At 39.7% G+C, this 23,424-nt stretch overlaps 1 long non-coding RNA gene across 1 annotated transcript in view; it reads left to right on the top strand.

The window, feature by feature from the left end:
• Positions 1-531: 531 nt before the first annotated feature.
• LOC131994220 (uncharacterized) overlaps positions 532-23,424 on the top strand; it is a 162,212-nt gene continuing 139,319 nt past the window's right edge. The window contains exon 1 of the long non-coding RNA XR_009396547.1: positions 532-1,356. This is a non-coding gene — a long non-coding RNA (uncharacterized LOC131994220). The remainder of the gene's footprint in view (positions 1,357-23,424) is intronic.

The following is a 23,424-nucleotide window of genomic DNA, read 5'->3' as shown; positions in this document are numbered from 1 at the left end:
GTGGCAATTTAGCCGCAAAGCATATAGCAAAACAAAAACTAAACAGTTTACGCTTCCAACAGCCAGCCAGTCGAGGAGTCAAGCTTTGTAAAAGTCAAACGCTGTGAAAAATGAGCTGAAATTCAACATAAAACAAACTGTTATTAATCTACCCGGCGGCAACTGCTGTGGTGGCTTGAGCGATAGGAAGAGAGTGGCGAGCGCAAGCACACACTAGCAGTCATGCTCGTGTGAGCAAGTGTAAGCTTCTTGCGAGTGAATGGCTTCTGTTAACCTGGCCAAGTGTGTGCCGGTTGGTGCGCATGCGCTGCTTGCTACCCTGCCTAGCCACCGCTCAAAAGAAATGTCGTGCGCTGCCGTCTGTCTACTGTTACCCGACATCTGCTGTTGTAAGAAATGTTAACGACAGACACTGAGTGTGTGTGAAGTGGCAGCGCATGCGTTGACTTTAAAGTTTTATTCGCTTCAGTTATACAGCAGAGTCGAAACGTTGCGGTAGTCGATAGTCACTAAGACGGTTGGTTGTTCGCAAAATCGAGAAAAAAAGATTTTCGCAATACCTATCTAGCTTTTCGTTTAAAGCGCAAATGTGGAAAGCCCTGTACTAGAAGTGAAGCTAAGAAAACGAAACGTATTGTCAAAAAAAAAAAAGAAGAAGAAAAAAAAAATAAATGCAAGAAAAAGAAGTATTTATTCCAAGGAAAAAAAAGGAGGATTACTTAACAGGTGTTTGTGTTGAATCCACTCGTTCGTTGGTTTATTTAGTTGGCTGTTTGTTTTGTGTGGCACCGCATAGCTGAAGTGAATACAAAATTGAATTGAAGTGAAGAAAAAGTAAGAAATTGCAGGAGAAACAGCAACAAAAAAAAAAAAATCAAGTGAACCCCAACAATCCAATGCTGGGTTCAAATGGAAATGTTATTTGGCAACAACAACAACAACGACAGCAACAGCAACAAAATACTTGGCTAAACATAACAAAAGAGTTGCAAATGAAAAGTCAATTGTTTTCATGGTACCTGTGTTAGTGTTGCCAGGTGAAATAGTAGCTCTGCCGCCATGCCATTCATTCATTGTTTGAGTGAAAAGTTTTAAAGTTTTGCATTTTTTTTCTTGTGGTAAAACCAAAGAAAAAAGAGTTGAAAGTTTTTTTGTTTTTTCTTTTAATATTCCCATTGCAAAGTTAAGTCATACCACACAGTGAGTGTATTGCGCAGGCGTTTTTGTTGCATCGATTGTGGTTGCAAAGAAGTAGAACATGAAATTGAACAACTTTACCGCCAACACCGCACCACCATCAAAGCACAGTGGTCTCCAGGATTATTTCGTCAAGTTGCAAGTCCTTATATAAGTGAGGTAAGGCTTTGGTTTTAAGTCAAAAATTTATATAGTTTTTGAATGTGAACATTAACTAAAATTGAGTTTTGGATAAACTAAGTATAGAGACATATTAAGTCATTTTACAAGTTAAAAATTAACTAAAATTGAGTTTTGGATAAACTAAGTGAAAAGACGTACTAAGTCATTTTACAAGTTAAAAATTAACTAAAATTTAGTTTTGGATAAACTAAATAAAAAGACATATTAAATCATTTTACAAGTTTAAAATTAACTAAAATTTAGTTTCGGATAAACTAAGTGAAAAGACATATTAAGTCATTTTACATGTGGATTATTTTCACGAAAGCCTATCAAAGAGTTATTGAGGTATCTATGGGCTCAAAAAGTTAAATTGTGAAAGTTGAAACCCATGTCCAAACTGAAACTTTAGTAGACGACATGAGAGTGAGAGCAGAGACAACGGAGCACATGTTAAGGCTTTTGATGAAAACCCATTTTCCACAGGATACGATGGCACTCACGGAGACACCGGTATCTTGGAATAATGATGTTGGTCGAAGGTTTATAATTACGGAATTAATGGTGAAGGAATCCTTGAGGAGCTTCAAACCATTTAAGTCAACCGGACCTGATGGAATATTTCCAGCGTTACTACAGATGCAGGCAGACTATCTAGCGGCCCAAATGGCTAATATTTTGCATATACTCCGAAATCCTGGCAGGAATCAAGGGTTGTATTTATACCCAAGCCCGGAGGACATGTTGAGGCTTTTGATGAAAATCCATTTTCCACAGGATACGATGGCACTCACGGAGACACCGGTATCTTGGAATAATGATGTTGATCGAAGGTTTATAATTACGGAATTAAGCTTCTTGAGGAGCTTCAAACCATTGAAGCCACCCGGACCTGATGGTATATTTCCAGCGTTACTACAGATGCAAGCAGACTATATAGCGGCCCAAATGGCCAATAATTTGCTTGCATATGCTGGCGGGAGGCAAGGTTGGTATTTATACCCAAGCCCGGCAAGGCATATTATGCGACACCAAATGCATACAGCTCTATAATCCTTTCTACTCAAAACCATGGAACATATTGTGGACACCATGATAAAGAGTAGGACATCCACCGAGCTGCTCAAAATCAAACAGCATGCCAAAGTCAAAAGAAGGTCGGTGGAGACTGCCCTGCACTAGGTTCTGCATAAAATAGAAGAACCCTTCGATGCTTTGACACCGAGGGGCTTTTAACAATGTGCGGACCAAGACATTGATCCAATCCTAAGACCAGTACCGAGTGGACCCGGTCCTTAGAGACTGAACAAACCATATGCTAAGGAACAGGTGGATAAATTGTGTATCCCATGGCATAAATATAAGGGAGAAAGTGGTACAAGACACGCCACAGGAGGGCATTTTATCGCCACTCCTATGGGTGACCAACATAAATGACCTCTTACGGATGCTGACGGAGGAGGGATTTGAACTCGTCTGCTACGCAGACGATGTTATACTACTTCTAAGGGGTAACGATCCCAACAAGCTATGCAGAAGGGCCGAAAGGGTCTTGCATATGGCATATGACTGCGCTAGGCCCAGAGGTCTCTATGTTAACTTAGAGAAGACTGAAATATGCCTTTTCGCGAAGAAGTCGAAGGTGGGCCAATTTAACGCACCACGTTTCCTCAGTAAGACGATTTCGATATTTGATAAGGTCAAATACTTAGGTGTGATCTTGGACAGGAAACTGAATTGGAAGTGTCACATTCAGGAGCGTACTGAGAAGGCTCTCAGAAGTTGTGCACTTTGTAGACGGGCCGTAAGCTCGAAATGGGGCCTGAATCCTGGAATAGTCCACTGACTCTACAGGAGCGTGATTAGACCAATGCTAATGGATTGACCATGGGAGCAGCTCATACCATCGCCGTATAATCGAGGCGACGATAGGAAACCTGGAAAGAAGGAAAGAGGTTTTCGATCGGATACCTGAGTTGAACCTTGAGGTCGAGTGCGAGGCACTGCTGCCAGTGGCATACTCTTGGATTGACGGAACCTTAGTGTTGCCATCTAGAATATCATGTTTCACGGATGGATCAAAGCTAGAGGAAAGAGTGGGCCTGGGGGTCTACATTGAGAACCCAGAGACTGAGAACTGTTTTAGTCTGCCTGACCATAATATGGTTCTGCAGGCGGAGATCCGGGCGATCACGGAATGCGTGAGGTGATGTGTTGCTAACGCGAGGACGTCGAGTGTAAACATCTTTACGGACAGTAAAATTGCAATAACAACCAGGATGGTAAGGACACGAACTGTCTTACAATGTAAGAAGAAGATTAACGCCTTCTCTGAGGATGTCAAAATCCGCTTTGTTTGGTTGGTGGGCCATAACGGAGTAAGAGGGAATGAAAGGGCAGACGATTTGGCGGTGAAGGCCAGAGGACTGCCGTCAATAAACTTGCTTAACCCGAAGTCTTACGGGTCGACGCAGTCCGAGCTAAAGGCGTGGGTGATGAATGGGCATGCAACCCTTTGGAACAGCAAAACGGTCGGTAGGATGGACAAATACTTCTTGTTATTGTAGGTTGTTGTTTTAGCCACATTTTCATATGAAATTGGTGATCCTCATCAAGCTCCTGTAGGTGAGCAAGCTCGTACCAGTCCTAAGGACTGATTGCCGCGGGATCACGATGGCCATTGGTTATTTAAAGGCGCCAATATCTCGTTTTGTCATATTGAGCATCATAGGGACACAGTATTTATGCAAGAGCCGGTGTTGCCCGACCTCTCACTGGGACTCTCTGCTCCATACCGCTGATTGTCCGGGACTGCAGTTTCAGCTACTCCGTATAGAGCATTCCACTATCCGCAATCTGTGGACGCGCCTGTTAGCTCGCAGCTAAGCTTCTCGTGACAATAATGGACACCACACAGATCGGACCTCAATGTTCCAACCTGTGTGGTGATCACAGCTATCCCGGCATGGTTCGGTTGGGATGGTAAATGGGCCAAATCGGTCCATGTTTTGATAACGTTGCTATTTTAACCGATCTTGGGTCTTGATTTCTTGAGCCTCTAGAGGGCGCAATTCTTCTTCGATTTGTCTGATATTTGGCACATGGTGTTTTGGTAACCTGATATAGCTGCCATATAAAACGATTTCCACATTAGACTTCTTGGGCTTCTAGAGGGCGCAGTTCTTATCCGATTTGTCTGAAATTTTGCTTATGTCGTTTTGGTGTGAGTTTCAACAACTGTGCCAAGTATGGACTAATTCGGTTGATAACCTTATATAGCTGCCATATACACTGTTCTTCCAATTTAACGCTCGAAGCCACTGGAATGCGCAATTTTTACTCCATTTTTCTGAGATTTTGGAGGTGGTATTTATTTGTTTTATGCGTTTTCATAATCTACTTCTTAATATCTTTCCTCAAGATCCCGTAGGTCCTTCACAGGTCCAATTTTTATTTGTTGTTGTTACATATTCGTAATCTACTCGCTAATAGATTTCATTTGATACTCACATCGTTTAAGTTGGGTATTACCCCTATTCTCTATTGGCGGGTTTAAAATAAAGCATTTTAAGTACCCGGAGTCGTAGTCTGAGTCGGAGTCGAGTAAAAATTGCTCGAATTTGTGACTATCTGCCATCCGTTTTCTTTTGTGCTTTATCTTGAAAAATTAGTTTTTTGTTTTGTTTTTGAATACTATTGTTGTTGTTGTTTTATGTTGGCTTCCAAGGTGAGTGCCTTCCAACAACAAATTTGTACTTTCGGTCGCTGAGATTCAAAATAAATTGTTGCAGGAAAATTAACAAATTTCGTCGTCGCTTTTTCGACAAAATTGTTGTTTTTTTCAAATTTATTTTTATCTGTATTCAAATCGCAATTTTCATCTTCAGTCATCGTATTCCAATTTGAGACAGACACTTTCTTGGCATAGAGACGAAGTCTATTAAAACTGGAAGAAATCGGTTCACATTTGGATGTATTTCCCATATGAGACATTCACCCAAAAAAAAAGCCATTTTAAAAAGAACTACTCATATTTTTTTGGCAACTTTATATGTTATAGTACAAAATTTTAACCCTTTATTCCCCGTTCGGTTTTTTTTAATTATGCCTTAAAATTTTCCTTATTTCGCCACCTTTCTGCCCAACAGAGGGTGAATATAAATATGCACTTCACAAGTAATGTCGGGAGTAATACCTTACATTTGAGCCCAACACTGTCCTGGTCGGTAAATATGTCCGATTTAGGTGTGTTATAGGGAGTGGGGTGGTCCCTCAAGCACTTAGCCCTGAAAATAAATCGGCATCGTGTTCTACTCAAATATCAGTTTTATTTGAATCCCATATTGCCATTGGCCTGGAAAATGGATATCAAATATATTTTCTAATCTCAAATACCTTTTATATAAACACCTTATTGGATAAGTCAGCAAATATGTCCGGTTTGGGGTATGCAGCCTAAACACTATCAATATCGAGCTCCACTCTCTTTAAGACCCAAATTGTCATGGCGAGCAAATACTTTCTATTTGGGGGTTGTTATAGGGGTGGGACGTCCCCTAGACAACTGGTCCCGCATGTAGACTTCAGATTCATGGGCTACTCCCAATTACCTTTCATTTGAACCCATATTTCCATATACGGCAAACATGTTCGGTTTGGGGGTGTTTTGATGGATGTGGGGCGGCCACTCAGTGACTTGGCTCCGAAAATATCTATCAGATTCTTGTTCTACTCTAAAATATCTCTTTATTGAGCCTCATATTGCAATGGTCAGCAAATACTTCCTATTTGGGTGGTGTTATGGGGGTGGGATGGCCCCATAGATACTTTTCCCGGATATTTATATCAGATTCGTGCTTTACTCGCAAAGACCTTTCATTTGAGCCCCATACTGGTATGGTCGTAAATTTGTCCTGTTTGGTGAGGGGCGGCCCCCCATACAATTGGTCGCATATTTGATAACCAAATGCGTATTCTACATTCAAACATCTTTTATTTGAGACCCATATTGCCAGTAAATAAGTTCATTTGGGGGTATTTTGCAGGAGGGATGGACCCCCAGAAACTTGGTCCAACATTTGGATATCAGATTCGTATTTCTCTCGAAAATACCTTTTGTTTGAGTCCCATATTACCATGGTCAGTAAATATGATTTCGGGCTGTTTTGGGGGTTGGGATGGTCCCCCAAATACTTGGTCCGATAATTGGATATCAGATAAGTTTTCCACTCTTAAATACCTATCATTTGAGTCCCATATTGTCGTGATTGGTCTTTGAATATATATATGGTAGGTTTTGGGAATGAAGCGGCCCCCCTAGGGGTACCCCATCCGAAATTTAGATACTAAATTTTTGTTTTTAGATTACTATAAGAGGACGCACTAAATTCCTCTTAAATCGCAAAACTCATCTCCGAGATCTGGCGCTTTTGAAAATTTGTGTTAAGGGGAGGGTCCGCTCCCCCTTCAGATATCAAAAAATTTAGTATCCTATTTTCACCACGGAGTCATTATGGATTTCCAGGAAATCGGTTCAGAAGTTTTTGAGTCTATGCGGAACAGACAAACAAACAAACACAAATTAATTTTTTACCCACCACCGAAGGATGGGGGTATATTAATTTTGTCATTCCGTTTGCAACAAATCGAAATATCCGTTTCCGACCTTATGAAGTATTTATATTCCTGATCAGCATAAAAATTTAAGACGATCTAGCCATGTTCGTCCGTCTGTCTGTTGAAATCACGCTACAGTTTTTAAAAATAGAGATATTGAGCTGAAACTTTGCACAGATTCTTTTTTTTTCCATGAGCAGGTTAAGTTCGAAAATGGGCTATATCGGACTATATCTTGATGTAGCCCCCATATAGACCGATCCGCCGATTTAGGGTCTTAGGCCCATAAAACCCACATTTATTATCCGATTTTGCTGAAATTTAGGACAGTGAGTCGCGCTAGGCCATTCCACATCTGCCTTCAATATGGCCCAGATCGGTTCATATTTAGATATAGCTGCCATATAGACCGATCTTTAGATTTAAAGCCCCGCCCCATAACAGGCGAATTTATTGTCCAATTTTGCCCAAATTTGGGACAGTGAGTTGTTTTAGGCCTTTCGACATCCTTCTTCAATTTGGCCCAGATCGGTCCAGATTTGGATATAGCTGCCATATAGACCGATCTCACGATTTAAGGTTTTGGGGCCATTAAAGTCGCATTTATTGTCCAATTTTGCCAAAATTTGGGACAGTGAGTTGTGTTAGGCCCTTCGACATCCTTCTTCAATTTGGCCCAGATCGGTACAGATTTGGATATAGCTAACATATAGACCGATCTCTCGATTTAAGGTCTTGGGCCCATAAAAGGCGCATTTATTGTCCGATGTCACCGAAATTTAGGACAGTGAGTTGTGTTAGGGCCTTCAACATCATTCCTTAAATTGGGCCAGATCGCTCCAGATTTGGATATAGCTGCCATATAGAACGATCTCTAGTTTTAAGGTTTTGGGTCCATAAAAGGCGCATTTATTGGCCGATTTCGCCGAAATTTGGGACAGTCAGTTGTGTTAGGCTCCTTGACAACTTTCTGCATTTTGGCTCAGATCGGTCAGATCTGCCATATAGACTGATCTCTCGATTTAAAATGTTAGCCCCCTAAAAGGCGCATTTATAATTTGATTTCGTTGAAATTTGACACGTATATGGTTCAGATCGGTCTATATTTGGATACGACTACCAAAAAGACCAATATTTTGATCTACAAAATTGAACAATGACTTGTACGTATTAGACCACTCAGTGTTCGTGTCAAATTTGGTCCAAATCGGACCATGTGTTACCTAACGATCTGAGTGGAATTTTATTTTGGATTGTTCTATTACCCATTTGCCTTTATTTGGCTTTTTAAACAAATTTTCTAAATTATTAAAAATTTTTGCTTTTAAGCTATGTTCGGCTGTATGAATGAGACTATTAGCAAAGCAATACCTTAATGAATTCTCAAGAAACGATGGTAGCTTGAGTTTAAACAAACGTTAATTATTTTGAAATTTTGCAAATATGGAATGTGATGCTGTCAAGCCAAATCCTAATGATCTCAAACTAAAGTTAAGTGCCTACCTCCCCGAGGGCAATTTGTACATAAAAATTCTCATCTTGCTATCGCAATTAGCCAAATACGTTTCGCAATTCGAATTTTTTTCTCAAGAACTCATAATTAAATAGAAATTTTCAAAAGGGTTAATGATGTTTCCTCCTTACAAATTGAAATGAGGCCATGGTCTTGTACTCTACTCTACTTTGTATAATTCTTTTTTTTTTTGGTTGTTTTCGACTCAACTGCAAAAAACATTGTTTTAAGCCTAATTGCAACAAAACTCCAGTTGTTTGGCGTGTATTTTTCTTTTTTTAAGTCTACTATTTACTTAGGAAGAAACATTTTATTTTTTTTTTATCATTTATTATGATCTACGAGCAGGCACAAAAACCAAATTAGTAAGAATGAAATCTTGAAAGCATTCATTAGAATATAGAGTGGTATAGTCATTAAGGCATCTAATTTTAAAAATTTGTGAAAAAACGTGCCAAGTTCGGCCGGGCTGAATCTTGGGAACCCACCACCATAGATTCTGCTAAAAATCTACATACCCAGCTTCTGTCAAACCAGCAAAGATTAAAGATTCTAGGAAATGAACAAAGATGATGGTGAGACCGGTTTACATGTGAGCTATATCAGGTTATAGAACGATTTAGCAAAATTTCAGCCAAATTGGACAAAAATTGCTGCTTGTAAGACTCAAGAAGTCAAATCGGGAGATTGGTTTATATGGGAGCTACACTAGGTTAAAGACTGATTTGAACCGTGCTGGACACAGTTATTGGAAGTCATAACGGAACACAAAATGAAAAATTTTAGCCACATCTGACAAAAATTGCAGCTTGTAAGTGCTCAAGAAGTCAGAACGAGAGATCGGTTTATATGGGAGCTACTAGCCGAACCGGTCCCGCTCCGCTGCACCTTTTTTTAACTCTCTAATACCTTTTTAAGGTGGGGACACTTCGCCCTGAGGGCGAATATTGAATTCGTGCCACTGTAGCCTGTGTCCGCCTATGACGCTGAACGCCTGCTTTCCAATCCTGGCGAGAACATCAGACAAAATTTAAAGCGGCGACATTTGCGAGGTACCCTGACCTGCATGGTCTCATGTAAAAAATTCTCCCCAAAAAAGTGTGGCACTGTGGCACGCCAGTCGGTCTCGGCTATGAAAAAAAAGGTCCCTCATCATTGATAAACTCAACGTGAATCGAAAAGCACTCTTTGATGTGTGAGAAGTTTGCTCCTGCAAATTGTTACTCTACCCCAAATGCCTATCCTTTGAGTCCTATTAGTATTAGTAAATATTTCCAGTTTAGGGGGAATTTCGGGAGTGGTCACTTGGCCATTAAAATTCATATAAGATTCTTGCTCTACTTTCAAAAGCATTTCATATGAGCCCCATAATGGCATAATCGGTTAATAAGTTGTGTTTGAGGGAGGGGTGGACCCCAGGGTCTTTGGCCCAAAAATGAATATCAATTTCGCGAAAACCAATAAATTTTCACCCCAAATAGTTTTTATATTATATAGGGAAGCATTTTGAGGTGGGGCGGTTCCCCATGCGTTGCTCTATATTTTCGTGATTGGTCCATACATCCATTTGAAGGGTTTTGGGCTAGAAACCATGTTTGTGTGTTTGGTGACTGTGAGAGTGCAAACAAATTACGAACGAATCGCATTACCAATCTCCGAGATCTGATGTTTTTGAAAATTAGGGTAGTAAGAGGTGCTTTTTAGGGGTAACATTTCGACTCAAATATGGGTATCAAATTCGTGCCCCACTCCCCTTTAATATGAGCCCCGTATTGCCATTGGTCCATAAGTATGAACCGTTTGGAGGGTATTTTGGGGCTGGGGCGGCCACCGGCACTTTGCCCTGAAAATAGATAACAAATTCGTTCTTTTCTCCCAAATACCTTTGATTTGAGCTCCTATTGCTATAGTCGGAAAAGAAGTTCAGTTTAGGGGGTGATTAAGAGCGTACCCCCAAACACTTGGCTACAAAATTGGATATCAGATTCGTTTTCTACTCTCACATACCTTTCATTTAAGTCCCATATTGCCATTATGAGTCATTTAATCTAATCGACGTATATTTAAGAGGAAAAGCGCCACCTCCTTCCGATATCAACAAATTATAAAGCCTATTGCTTCTTTCAGACTATATTCGTAATCTACTCCCGAATACCTTTCATTTGAGTCCCATATTGTCATGCTGGTCCAATAAACCTATTTTGGGGTTGGGGCGGCCCAGTTACTTGTACCCAATTTTAAACATGAAATTCGTACTCTACTCCTGAATACCTTTCATTTGAGTACATATTGTCCTGATCGGTATACTTTTATTTTTGGATAGTACTAAGGGGGAGGATCCGCCCCATTTCCGATATCAAAAAATTATATAGCCTATGTTTCCTTCCAGACCAACCTACACAATCTGTGAAAGTTTCAAGGTATTCGGTTCAGCCTCTTTTGAGTCTTTTTGATGCACGCTGGTTAAGTTCTTGAACGGGCCAAATAGGACCATATTTGGATATAGCTGCCATTTAGACCGATCGGCCGATAAAGGGTCTAATGCTCATAATTACTTTATTTTGGATCCGATTTCGCTGAAACATTTGAAACAGTGAATAGCTTAAAGCTTCCCGACATCTGACCCAAATATGGTTCCGATCGAACTATATTTAGATATAGCTGCCATATAGACCGATCTGCCGATAAAGGGTCTGAAGCCCATAAAAACTTTATTTATTGCCCAATTTCTCTGAAATTTGAGACAGTGAGTAGTTTTAGATCTAAATATGATTCAGATCGGACTATATTTGGATATAGCTGTCATATAGACCGATCTGCCGATAAAGGGTCTGAAGCCCATAAAAGCTTTATTTATTGCCCAATTTCGCTGAAATTTGAGACAGTGAGTAGCTTTAGGCCTCCCGACATCTGACCCAAATATGGTTCAGATCGGACTTTATTCAGATATAGCTGCCATATAGACCGATCTGCCGATAAAGGGTCTGAAGCCCATAAAAGCTTTATTTATTGCCCAATTTCTCTGAAATTTGAGACAGTGAGTAGTTATAGGCCTCCCGACATCTGACCTAAATATGGTTCAGATCGGACTGTATTTAGATATAGCTGCCATGTAGACCGATCTGCCGATAAAGGGTCTGAAGCCCACAAAAGCCCTATTTATTACCCGATTTCGCTGAAATTTAAAACAGTGAGTAGTTTAAGGCCTCCCGTTATCCGACCCAAATATGGTTCAGATCGGACTATGTTTAGATATAGCTGCCATATAGACCGATCTGCTGATAAAGGGTCTGAAGCCCATAAAAGCTTTATTTATTGCACAATTTCGCTGAAATTAGAGACAGTGAGTAGTTTTAGGCCTACCAATATCTGACCCAAATATGGTTCAGATCGAACTATATTTAGATATAGCTGCCATATAGACCGATCTGCCGATAAAGGGTCTGAATCCCATAAAAGCTTTATTTATTGTCCAATTTCTCTGAAATTTGAGACAGTAAGTAGTTTTAGGCCTCCCGACATCTGGGCCAAATATGGTTCAGATCGGACTGTATTTAGATATAGCTGCCATATAGACCGATCTGCCAATAAACGGTCTGAAGCCCATAAAAACTTTATTTATTGCCCAATTTCTCTGAAATTTGAGACAGTGAGTAGTTTTAGATCTAAATATGATTCAGATCGGACTATATTTGGATATAGCTGTCATATAGACCGGGTCTGAAGCTCATAAAAGCTTTATTACCCGATTTTATTGAAATTTGAAATAAAAAATTCAACCGTGACTTATATTTATTAGACCACCGAATGTCCGTGCCGAATATGGGTGCATAAGTTATCCAATTTTCTCCGGATTGTGGCGAAAGGGGGTTTACATATATAGCCGAGGTGGTGGGTATCCAAAGTTCGGCCCAGAGTATAGACCGTACTTGACACCGTTGTTGGAACTTAGAACGGAACACCACATGCAAAATTTCAGCCAAATCGGTCGAAAATTGCGGCTTGTAAGGACTCAAGAAGTCAAATCGGGAGATCGGTTTATATGGGAGCTATATGAGAGTATAGACCGATTTAGATCGTACTTAACACAGATGTTGGAAGTCATAACAGAATATTTTATGCAAAATTTCCGCGAAATCGGGCGAAAATTGTGGCTTGTAAGGGCTCAAGAAGTCAAATCGGGACATCGGTTTATATGGGAGCTATATCAGGTTATAATCCGATTTGGACTGTACTTGGCATAGTTGTTGAAAGTCATAACAGAACACTGCATACAAAATTTCAGCAAAATCGTACAAAAATTGCGGCTTGTAAGGGTTCAAGAATTTAAATCGGGACATCGGTTTATATGGGAGCTATATCAGGTTATAATCCGATTTGGACTGTACTTGGCATAGTTGTTGGAAGTCATAACAGAACACCACATGCAAAATTTCAGCCAAATAGGGCGAAAATATCTGCCTGTAAGGGCTCAAGAAGTCAAATCGGGAGATCGGTTTATATGGGAGCTATATGAGAGTAAAGACCGATTTAGATCGTACTTGGCACAGTTGTTGAAAGTCATAACAGAACACTGCATACAAAATTTCAGCAAAATCGTACAAAAATTGCGGTTTGTAAGGGCTCACTAAGTCAAATCGGAAGATTGGTTTATATGGGAGCTATATCAGATTATAGTCCGATATGAACCATACTTGGCACAGTTATTGGAAGTCATAACAGAACACCACATGCAAAATGTCAGCCAAATTGCGGCTTGTAAGGGCTCAAGAATTCAAATCGGTTTATATGGGAGCTATATCTAAATCTGAACCGATATGGCCCATTTGCAATCCCCAACGACCTACATCGATACTAAGTATCTTTGCAAAATTTCAAGCGCCTAGCATTACGCGTTCGATCGCTATCATGATTTGGACAGAAGGACGGACGGACATGGCTAGATCGACTCAGAGCGGCAAGACGATTAAGGTTGTCTATGCTTTATGGGGTTTTAGACGAATATTTCGAGGTGTTACAAATGCAATGACTAGATTAGTATACCCCCATCCTATGGTGGTGGGTATAAAAACAAACAAGCTCCTTTTCACCATAATATAAGTAAGAGTATGTTAGGCTTTATATATTTGTCGAAACATGTAAACAAAGCCTTAAACTAGCCTGGTGGCATGATAATACCACATCTACTTCTGCCAACTTGCTTTACAACATTAAAGATATCTCAGAATTCTTAAACATTTGTCTGGGATTTGGAAACCACTGTCATCGGTACATTGATGATGGTGGTTTATGTAATAACATCCTAAGCGCCTGGTTATGATTATGTGCCCACGATAATCCATATTGAGTTTAAACTTAAGCCTTAATCAAAGGTAGGTGACTCCATTTAAATGTATGGAGAATGACTGGCTATTGTACAAATGCTGCTGCTGATACCTCTGCTGATGCCAGCCATGCGTTGATGGTCTATTATGAAATCGTATAAAATCCCTAAATAAGTGGGTCTATTTTGATGTATGCATGTTCACATCTTTCAAAGAAACAAAAGACATTCAAATAAACTCACAAAAGGCGACTAGAATGTATTTCCGTGAGTTTACAACTTCTGGCCATAACTTTTTTTTTAGTGGTCAATAAAAAAATATATGAACACATTCGAAGAAGAGACCAAAGACTAAAAAATTAATGTTTTTTATTTTTCATATGCAAACAAAATCATCATCATTGAATGGAGTCAAATAATAAATCAAGAAATAATATTAAAAAAAAAAAAACAAAACAAAACCGAAAATTATGACAAAAAGAAGGGAAATTTTCGAACAATAAGAACAAAGAAATACTGCCTCCAGAAACCACCATAGTATGGACATGTCTGTGATGATGTCCATACCACCAAAAACCTATTCAAATCTTGGAGAATGGCTTCAATCTTTAGTTAAAGTGCTGTTGAAGTGTTAACAAATTAATTTCGTAGCTAACGGAACCCCACAGTGGTGATTAGCCCTGAATGCTAACCGAATTGGATGGACAGATAATTTCTACGCTTTATCATTCAATGCCTTGTGTAGGGTTCAGAGTTGCCATATTGGGAAATAACTTCATGGAAAAGAATATTAAGAAGTAAACATGTGGTAAAATCGGCCAGGCCGTGTCTTGAAAACCCATCACCATGGTTTCTATTAAAACTTAGTTGAAGGGCAAATTTTTGTCAAGTCAGACAAAAATTTAAGGTTTAGGCGCCTTGTAATAAGAATCAGGAGTTGGGTTTTTAAGGGAACTCTAAGGAGGCCACCGTAGTGCCGAGGTGAGCATGGTCCATCAGAAAACAAATAAGAGCGTGCCAAGTTCGGCCGGGCCGAATCTTATATACCCTCCATCATGGATCGCATTTGTCGAGTTCTTTGCGCAGTATCTCTTTTTAGGTAAACAAAGAATAATGAGGAGCTATAATAAGTTATAGTCCGATTTGGACCATAAATATATTGAACAAAGAACATTGTAGAAGTCATTGTGCAATATTTTAGTCCATTCGTATAAGAATTGCGCCTTATAAAGGCTTAAGATGCTAAATCGGGAGATAGGTTTATATGGATGCTGTATCAAGCTATAGATCGATTCAGACCATATTAAACACGTATGTTGAAGGTTATGAGAGAAACCGTTGTACAAAATTTCTGCCAAATTGGATGAGAATTGCGTCCTCTAGAGGCTCAAGAAGTCAAGATCCCAGATCAGTTTATATGAGAGCTATACCAGATTATGAACCGATTTGAATCATACTTAACACAGTTGTTGGAAGTGATACCAAAACACTATGTGAATATGCTGATGCTTATCATCAGCTTATCTGCGCAATCTGGCTAGAAGAACGTATAGCCGATGATTGGAACCTCAGCATACTATGTCCCGTACCCAAGAAAGGAGACACTGGCTGGAGTGTTTCAGATTTAGACTCCAGGTTGATTGGACAGCATTCAACGGAACCTAAAACACTCGTTCAAACCTTCCTTCCTTCTATTCGCAAAAATCAGAAACATGAGGGCTTGACCAATTTCCCAGAGGTCCTGGTCAATTTTCCTCACGCAACATGGTTCTATTTGCCCCATTGTAAAGCCTACTTGTAGTCTGCCCAAGCTTCCCTGAATCTCGGTTCTAAAAACTCTGACCCCTATTGGCAAGAGGTAGTTTTCCTCATAACTACTCAACGTTGCAAACAAATGTATTGAATTAAAATTCCCTATCTCAATGGAAGGGTGTAGAAAATTAAAAGAGTGGCCGATGATAGATGGTACTGAGGAATAAGTCTCCTCCCCATCGCGTACAAGATACTCTCGAGCGTACTGTGTGAAAGATTAAAACCTAAAGTCATTGAGATAATTGGGTCCTATCAATGCGGTCTTAGACCTGGTAAATCCAAACTCGACCAGATATTCACACTGCGCCAAATCCTGGAAAAGACCAAATAATCACACTGCGCCAAATCTTGGAAAATTTCCAGATATTCACACTGCGCCAAATCCGAGAAGGACAAATCAACACCTACCATATCTTTGTTGATTACAATGCCGCCTTTGATACTCCTTTACGTTCGAAGGTATTTCAAGCCATGTCTGAGTTTGGTATCCCTGCAAAATTAATAAGACTCTGCAGGATGACACTTGCTGATATGCATTCCTCAGTAAGAATAGGAAAGAATCTCTCGGAACCATTTAATACCAAACGAAATTTCAGACAAGGAGACAGCTTATCCTGTGATCTCTTTAATATCCTGCTGGAGAAGATTATACGAGATGCAGACGTGAATAGATATGGCACACTAATCACAAGAGAACACATGCTACTCGCCTATGCCGACGACATCGACATCATAGGTCGGTCACCGAAAGTAGTAACTGCAGCCTTTGAAATAATCGAAAGAGAGTCAATGAAAATGGGTCTGGCAGTAAATGGAGATAAGACGAAATGGATGGTTTCATCTCCCAAAAAGCCTTGCACAACCGAGCAGATAAAAAATAGAGAAAGTTGGGAACTACAACTTTGAGATAGTCAGTAACTTTAACTACCTCGGCACCGTCGTAACCGATACGAATGACACCAGTTTTGAGATTAAGCGAAGAATAATACTGCTACTTTGGACTAGGTAACCTCTCGAGAAACGAAGATTACACTATACAAGACACTGATACTACCCGTGCCGTTATATGGTTCTGAGGTGGACCCCCTGCATCTGATTCGTGCTCTAGTCTCCAATACCTTTCATTGAGCCTAATATTGTCATTATTAGCCTATATTTCTATTTGTAAACCAGATTTCTGTTTTTGAGTTAAAGTAAACAAACAAAATTTCGCTTAAATTGCCCCACCCGTATCAGAGCTCTGGCGTTTTTGTAAATAGTGTAAGGGGAGGGTCTGTCCAATAAATTTTGGATGTTAGATCTATTTCAGTTCCTTAGTTTTGGTGGTCAATTGGAGTAGCCGAACCCTTTGCCCCGAAACTTGATATGATCCAAAAATATGTCCAGTTTAAGGTGTATGTAGGGTGGGGACTTGGACCAGAAAAAATATCTGCATCGTGCTCTACTCTCAATTTTTTTTTTATTCGAGTCCTAATTGCCATTGGTTTAGGGGGAGTTTATGGAGTGAGACTAACCCCAAACATTTGGTCTTAAAATAAGATATAAAATTCGTTTTCTACTATCAAATACCTATTATTTGTGCCTCTAATTGCCTTGGTAGGCAAACATGGCCGGTTGGAATATCAGCATGGTGCTAGAGCAAGATTTTGTTTGAGCGTTTTAAGGTGGCCATCAAAATGTTCAGGGCTATGGGTCTCGTTCTCGTTTTTGTACTGGATACACACACTCAAAATCACATTTCAAAGCTACCACTTGCGATAGTACATTTGTAGACCCGCAGGTCCATCCTGTGTCTATCCCAATTGGAGGGTAAAAAGTGTACTCTACTACCAAACACCTTTTATTGCTGTCCCATTCTATCCCGATCGGTAGGATTGGGGGAGGGGGATTGCCCTCTGACACGCCCATTCACTTATATATTTTCGGTCGTCCTACATGGCAGTTTTGTGTTATTTTTATTGAGAGGAGAGGGTCGGTGCCCCCGAAGCTATGATTCAAAAGACCATTTATTTGAGTTCTTTATTGTCGCAATCTACATGTCCTGCTGAACGACAAGACGTGACCCATTATATTCGAACTCTACTATCATAGATCTTTCTTTTAATTCTCATATTATCCCTACCGAACTTTTCGTCCTATTGAAGGGTATCTAGTGGGTACGCCCGTCCCAGACTCTACCAAATGTGTTTACCGAATTCGTAGTAAACTCCCAAAGAACTTTCATTTGATACCCATTTTGTGACGTTGGACAATCGCGTCCGTTTTGGGGAATTTTTAAGGTTGGGGAGGCCCCATAGACACCTTGTACCAAATTCTAATAACAAAAGTCTAGTCAACTTCCAAACTCCTTTCTTTTGATACCCATATTATTCCAATCGGCAAATATATCCTGTTGAGGGGTTTTTGGGGTGGAATAGATACCAAGCAATAAATTTTTATATCAGCTTTTATATCCATATTGTCCCAATCGGTAAATATGTCCTGCTCGGGGGTTTTGGGGGTAGGGAGGCCCCCCAGATATCAAGGAATAACCTTTTTTTCAGATTTGCATACTACTTTTAAATGCCTTTCTTTTGATACCCATATTGCCCAAAGCGGTAATAGTGTCCTGTTGGATCGTGTTTTTGGGGCTGGGGGACCCCCCATCGCTAAGGATGACGTTTTTATGTCAAGTTCGTACTTTACTCTTAAATACCTCTCATTTGATACCCATATTGTCCCAGTCGGTAAACATGTCCGTTCGGGTGGGATTTGAGATGGGGCGTCCCCCCAGGTTAGTTGACCCCATCACTTTATACCAATTTCGTGATTTTAGGGTACCATGAGGTGGCATGCAAAAAGCCGCAATTGTTGTCCGATGTGGCTGAAATTTTGCACGTAGTGTTCTGTTATGACTTTCAACAACTGTGCCAAGTACGGTTCAAATCGGTCTATAACCTGATATAGCTCCATATAAAGCGATCTGCCGATTTGACTTCTTGAGCCCCCGAAAGCCGCGATTTTTATCCGATTTGGCTGAAATTTTGCATGTAGTGTTCTGCTATGACTCTCAATAACTGTGCCAAAATCGGTCTATAGCCAGATAGTGCTCCCATATTTTACCTGAATCCATGGTGGTGGGTTCCCAAGATTCGGCCCGGCCGAACGTAGCACGCTTTTACTTGTTATACCCACCACCGAAGGATGGGTATATATTCATTTTGTTATTCCGTGTCCAACACATCCATTTCCGACCCTATAAAGTATATATATTCTTGATCGTCGTAAAAATCTAAAACGATCTAGCCGTGTCCGTCCATCTGTCCGTCTGTCTGTTGAAATCACTCTAGAGTCTTTAAAAATAGAGATATTGAGCTGAAACTTTGCACAGATTCTTTTTGTATTCATAGGCAGGTTAAGATGGGCTATATCGGACTATATCTTGATATAGTCCCCGCATAGACCGATTCGCCGATTTAGGGTCTTAGGCACATAGAAGCCACATTTATTATCCACTTTTGCTGAAATTTAGGACAGTGAGTTATGTTAGGCCAGTTGATATCCTTCTTCAATTAGATTTGCATATAGCTGCCATATAGACCGATCTCTCGATTTATGGTCTTGCGCCTATAAAAGGCGTAGTTATTGTCCGATGTCGCCGAAGTTTGGGACAGTGAGTTGTGTTAGGCCCCTCGACATCTTTCTTCAATTTGGGCCAGATCGGTTCAGATTTGGATATAGCTGCCATATAGCCGATCTAACGATTTAAGGTTTTGGGCCCATAAAAGGCGCATTTATTGTCCGATTTCACCGAAATTTGGGACAGTGAGTTATGGTAGGCCCCTCGACATCTTTGGCCCAGATCGGCACAGATTTGCATAAAGCTGCCATATAGACCGATCTTTCGATTTAAAGTCTTGGCCCCATAAAAGGCGCATTTATTGTCTAATGTTGTCGAAATTTGGGACAGTGAATTGTGTAAAGCCCATCGACATTCTTCTTTAATTTGGGCCAGATCGGTTCAGATTTGGATATAGTTGCCATATAGACCGATTTCTCGATTTAAGGTCTTGGGCCCTCAAAGGCGCATTTATATTCCGATGTCGCCGACATTTGGGACAATGAGTTGTGTAGGGCCCATCGACATTATTGTCCGATTTTGCTGAAATTTGACACAGTGACTTATGTCAGGCTTTCCGACATTCGGCTTATATTTGGATGTAGCTACCATAAAGACCAATATTTTGTTTTACAAAATTGAACAATGACTTGTACCTATTAGACCACTCAATGTAAGTGCCGAATTTGTTCCAAAACGTACCATATTTGGATATAGCTGCTATGGGGACATAAATTGTGCATTTTTTACCGGACTGTGATAGGTGGTTTACATATATACCCGAAGTGGTGGGTATCCAAAGTTCGGCCCGGCCAAACTTAACGCCTTTTTACTTGTTTTTTTTTTTTTTTTTTTTTTTAATTTTACTACAAATATATCACACATATCAATTTCTACTTTTCTACTCCACGGTGGCCTCCGCCTGATATATGCATCTCCCAAATATCAATCGATCTCCAGTTTATATAGTTCTTGAGCTTCTTCAAAATTGGCTCTTTGCACATTGACTTCTGCAAAAACATTCAACCAACCTGACCTCCATGCCAAGTATGGCTCGAATCGATTTATAAACAGATATAGCTCCCATATAAGTCTATCTGCGTAGTAGGGTCTTGTGCACATATTTCGAGGTGCTTCAAGCGCCCTCACCCATCCCTTCCGCCTTGGGCGGTAGTTTGTGTATGTATTTTCACTTGGAAATTTAAAACATTTTATCGCAACACAAGCCATTAGAATTTCCATAAGCCAGGTAATTGCCATTATATGAAATAAATTAAAATTGAATTTACTCTTTTGCCACAAGGGAAAAAGGTTATTTTTGGCAGATCATTTGACAAGAATGGACACAATGTTAACTAAAATTGTTTACATTATTATTGCAATCGATTGTGTGGCCTCAATACGGGTGAGTCTAACTTACAGACTTTATTGTTTCAAATGACATTGTTACATTTCTCTTTGGTCAAATTACGATCACCAACCACCTAGTCATCGAAACGACCTTTCGAGTTCGAATTTCACAAACTTGTCTGGCTCAAATTCGATGTTCTTGTCAAACAATATGAATGCAGTATGCTAAAGCTGGCTAACAGCAAATACAATATGGGCATGATGTTTGAGTTGTCCCGTGAAATGCCCAGGAACATGGATCTTGGATTGGTGATACATGCAAAACCTTCTAAAGGTCTAAAACTTATTAAATTTATAGACACCAAAGTCAATATTTGCGATCTAGTGAAGCATGTCATGGCCGTACCCATGCTGAAGTATCTCATGGAAAAAGTCACTAGAAATAGTAATATCCCAGTATCGTGTCCCATACGAGGGGTGAGTTGAAAGTTTTTGTTGTTTGATTACTGGGAAACTAAGGCGACTCATTTTTCAGAATTATGTGTATAACATAAGTAATGTGGAAATTACTTCGGAGATCTTCCCATCCTATACACCACCGATAGAATTTAATTTCACTATAAACTTGTTCGACACCAAAAAACGATATGCCACCTACCACGTTGAGGGAGAAACCAAACGAAAATTTTAAATAATGTCTCACCGTAATGTTTACACCCAAAGATCACAAATCTGTTGTTTCGCATAGGAAAATGTTAAAAGAAGTCTGAACATGTCATTAAAATATCCAATGCTAGTACACTATTACATCTTTTAGTTTAATTTTTAACCACGCAGATTGCAAATTTTCCTAATTTTCTACTATTTTATATTTATTTCTCTGAGAGCACGAAAATACATATTTCCTTATATATACAAATTGAAATAAAGGTCTCCTGCATTCTACTGTGGTATAAGATGTTAAAGTTGAATACTTTTTAAATCAGCCAACAAGCAAGGGATGTCCCCTGTACATGAAAGTAAGAACGTCCCATGCTATAACAAGTTAAACAAGTAAGAGCGTGGCCGAATGTTATATATCCTCCACCATGGATCGCATTTGTCGAGATCTATGCGCAGTATCTTTTTTTTTTAGCAAACAAAGAATTTTGAATAAGAATATGCTATTGTGCGATATTTCAGTTCATTCGGATAAGAAATGCGCCCTCTAGCGGCTCAATAAGCAAAATCGGGAGATCTGTTTATATGGGAGCTGTATCAAGCTATTGATCGATTCAGACCATATCATACACGTATGTCGAAGGTAATGAAAGAAGTCGTTGTACAAAATTACAGTCAAATCGGATGAGAATTGCGCCCTCTAGAGGCTCAAGAAGTCAAGATCCCAGATCGGTTTATATGGCAACTATATCAGCTTATGTACCGATTTGCGCCATACTTAGCACAGACATTGGAAGTCATAAAAAAACACCTCATGCAAAATTTCAGTCATATCGAACGAGAATTACGCCCTCTAGAGCCTCAAGAAGTCAAGACCCAAGATCGGTTTATATGCCAGCTATACCAGATTATGAACCGATTTAAATCATACTTATCACAGTTATTGTAAAAGATACTTGGCACATGACTACACTACCAAATTTTAAAAAATTGATCACTCTAGAGGCTCCAGAAATCAAGACCCAAGATCGGTTTATACGGCAGCTATATCAAAACATGGACCGATTTGTACCCTACTTAACCCTCAAGAAGCAAAATCGGGAGATCGGTTTATATGGGAACTGTATCAAGCTATTGATCGATTCAGATCATATCATACACGTATGTTGAAAGTAATGAGAGAAGTCGTTGTACAAAATTTTTTCCAAATCGTATGAGAATTGCGCCCTCTAGAGTCTCAAGAAGTCAAGGACCAAGATCGGTTTATATGGCAGCTATACCAGGTTATGAACCGATTTAAACAATACTAAGCACAGTAGTTGGAAGTGATAACAAAACACTACGTGCAAAATTTCAGTCAAATCGGATGATAATTGCGCCCTCTAGAGGCTTAAGAAGTCAAGACCCAAGATCGGTTTATATGACAGCTATACAAGATTATGAACCGATTTCAATCATACTTATCACAGTTATTGTAAAAGATACCAAAACACTACATGCTAAATTACAGTCAAATCGGACAAAAATTTCGCCCTCTAGAGGCGCAAGAAGTCAAGACCCAAGATCAGTTTATATAACAGCTATATCAAAACATGTAATGATTTGAACCCTACTTAGCGCAATTGTTGAAAGTGATGCCAAAACACCACGTGCAAAATTTCAGTCAAATCAGACAAAAATTGCGCCCTCTAGAGGCTCAAGAAGTCAAGACCCAAGATCGGTTTATATAACAGCTATATCAAAACATGGACCGATATGACCCATTTACAATCCCAATCAATCTTAAATAATAAAAAGTATTTGTGCAAAATTTCAAGGTATTTGTACCTTAACTCCTTCGAAAGTTAGCCTAAAGGCGTTATATCGCACGATCTAGGCGGCCAAATTTCCGGTCCTGAACGTGAACTAAAATGTTAACCAAACTCACCTCTCAATAAGTCCATTGTTTCGCGTGCTGGATATCAGCTCACCAGTTACAGTTACATTACGATTCACTTCATCATCTGAAGAAGTACGGTCCAATGATGCCACCAGCCCATAAACCGCACCAAACTGTGAATTTTTATACCCACCACCATAGGATGGGGGTATGATAATCTAGTCATTCGGTTTGTAATACCTCGAAATATTGATCTGCGACCCTATAAAGTCTATATATTCTGGATCGTCTCGACATTCTGATATGATGTAGCC

This window comes from Stomoxys calcitrans, chromosome 1 (genome assembly GCF_963082655.1).
Source record: "Stomoxys calcitrans chromosome 1, idStoCalc2.1, whole genome shotgun sequence".
Lineage (NCBI taxonomy): Eukaryota > Metazoa > Arthropoda > Insecta > Diptera > Muscidae > Stomoxys > Stomoxys calcitrans.
This window is presented reverse-complemented; position numbering and strand designations above follow the sequence as displayed.